Source organism: Salvelinus alpinus, chromosome 16, assembly GCF_045679555.1.
Source record: "Salvelinus alpinus chromosome 16, SLU_Salpinus.1, whole genome shotgun sequence".
Classification (NCBI taxonomy): domain Eukaryota; kingdom Metazoa; phylum Chordata; class Actinopteri; order Salmoniformes; family Salmonidae; genus Salvelinus; species Salvelinus alpinus.
The window spans coordinates 26520348-26522949 of NC_092101.1; positions in this window are offsets into that span (position 1 = coordinate 26520348).

Below are 2602 nucleotides of genomic sequence, written 5' to 3' on the forward strand. Positions count from 1 at the left end.
AATAAAAATTCACAAACTGAAATGTTGTCGTTATATGAAAGTGGCTCATTAACGTTATTGTACCTCAGAGAGGCAAGAAGGATGGCTGAGCAGCTGTTGAAAAACATATATTATAATCCCGCTAACCCCGGGTCTTATGGGGGTAAAGAGCGTTTACAGAGAGCTATAGTCGAAGAAACAGGTAGTCTGTTAAGCGATGCTAAAGTGAATGAATGGTTATCCGAGCAAGATGCCTACACTCTACATAAACCTGTAAGAAAACAATTTCCAAGAAATAGAGTTTTTTCTACGCATCCATTATCACAATTTCAGGCGGATCTATGTGACATGCAGTCCCTTGCCGATAAAAATGATGGAAATCGCTACATGCTAACGGTTATAGATATTTTCTCTAAATTAGCCTATGTAAGGGTGTTAAAAAATAAGAGCGGGGCAGAGGTGACCAGGGCCTTTGAATCGATCTTGAAGGCAGGAGGCGCACCCAAGAAAGTGCAGACGGATGGCGGAAAATAATTTTTTAATAAAACATTTCAGAAGCTAATGAATAAGTATAATATAGTACATTTTGCTACAGGCTCTGATTTGAAAGCTTCGGTTGTGGAACGCTTTAATAGGACTTTGAAAGAGCGGATGTGGAGATATTTTACAGCTCACAACACCCACAGATATACAGACATAGTTCAGGATTTAGTAAACGGGTACAACCACAGCTACCATAAGACTATACGTATGAAGCCCTCTGAGGTCTCTTCGGAAAACTCTTTTCAAGTCTTTAAAAATATGTATGGTTTGTTCCCACTTCGCCGTAAGAAAAAAATGACTTTTAAATTCCTAGTGGGTGACTTGGTGCGTATATCAAAGTTGAGGGGTGTTTTCGACAAAAAATACGAACAAGGCTTTAGCTCGGAGTTGTTTACCGTTACCGAATGTCTGCCACGCATTCCGCCGGTCTACAAATTAAAAGATTATGACGGGGATCTTATAGAGGGATCTTTTTATGAGAAGGAATTACAGAAGGTCCAGTTGGGTAAAGACAAAGTCTTTCACGTGGATGAGATTCTAGATCAGAAGAGAGAAAAGGGTAAAAAATGGTTGCTGGTCCGCTGGAAAAACTGGCCTCAAAAGTTCAACAGTTGGGTATTGGAGCAGGATGTGGTGGAGGCAACGGGGATTAATTTAAACCCCTAGTCATGATAACTAGCGCATCATTCGCGTGTACACAGTTGGGCATCATGGAACACAGCGGCTTCTACCTGACTCTCCCCAGTAATGCGTCGGCACAGATATATCGTAATAATCAGAGTTCGAAGTATACAACCAATTTTCCAAAGCCTATAGAGTTATCAGAGGCTTGGGAAGTAGGTCTCAGCGAGATTACATACCCCCATAGTTGGTATAATATCAAAGCTAAGGACCGTGATTTTTATTGCAAAAGGTTATCGGAACCTGCGAAACTTATTAAGCTTAAAAAAGGTTTCTATAGAACCGTCGACAGGATCGTCTCAGAGTTGAATGAACACCTAACCCTGAACAAGATGGAAATATTCCTATTCTACAATCCAATCCATAAAAGGATACAAATCTCAGGGCCTGCTAACGGAGGTATAAAGACCAGCGTTAATTTATCCTACATGTTGGGGATGGGTCCCAATAAATGGACGTATGTGAACGATAAATTATTCCCATTCCCTGCGGATATACATGCAGGCTTTTACAACATATTTGTCTATACCGACATCATAACCTATCAAAGGGTCGGAGACAGCTGTGTGCCCCTCCTGCGAACAGTTCATATAGACGGAAAGGATGGGGACATCGTCACTGTCAATTATGACAAGCCGCACTACGTACATGTCAGCAAGAACTATATTGAAAACATTCTGGTTGAGCTTAAAACGGATCAGAACGAAAACATTGAATTTACTTATGGTAAAACGATTGTAAAACTCCACTTTAGACCCACCAAAACCTCTCTACATATATAATAGCTGTATTATATTTATAAACATAATACAAATAAAAGAGTTATGGAGCACCATCAGCTCGACCCTAACCGTTATGTTTCATACTATGTGGATCAAGTGGGTAATGGACTACCAGGATATCATGGAGCGCCGACAATGTATGGTTCGGGGATAGGAGGTATATTCCGTAACCTCTTTAGGATGGTTTTACCGTTTATGAAGAGAGGCTTCAGCATAGCCAAACCACATTTAAAATCAGCGGCTAAAAATATAGTAAGTGAGGTTGTAGCCAATGCTATGACCCGAAGGGCGTCACCAGATGTGGAGCATCAAGAAGGCTCGGGGCTTATGATATTGTCTCGAAGACCAAAAAAGAGACCCCCTGGTTTAAGGCGTAGGCCGGCACCTAAAAAGCGGCGGTTAACTGTTAAAAGAACCTCAGTAAGTCAAAGACGTGGTAAAGTGAGGAGGTCTGTACCAAAACAGGCTAAAAGAATACTAGGAAGTATTTTCTAAAAGAATAAGTGACATGGCTCTTTTACATCGAATGTCCTCTGAAGCTATAAAGACAGAACTCGATCTTTTCACGGCACCGTTAACGCAGCATTCAATAGATAGATCCAGTTATGTGGAGATAG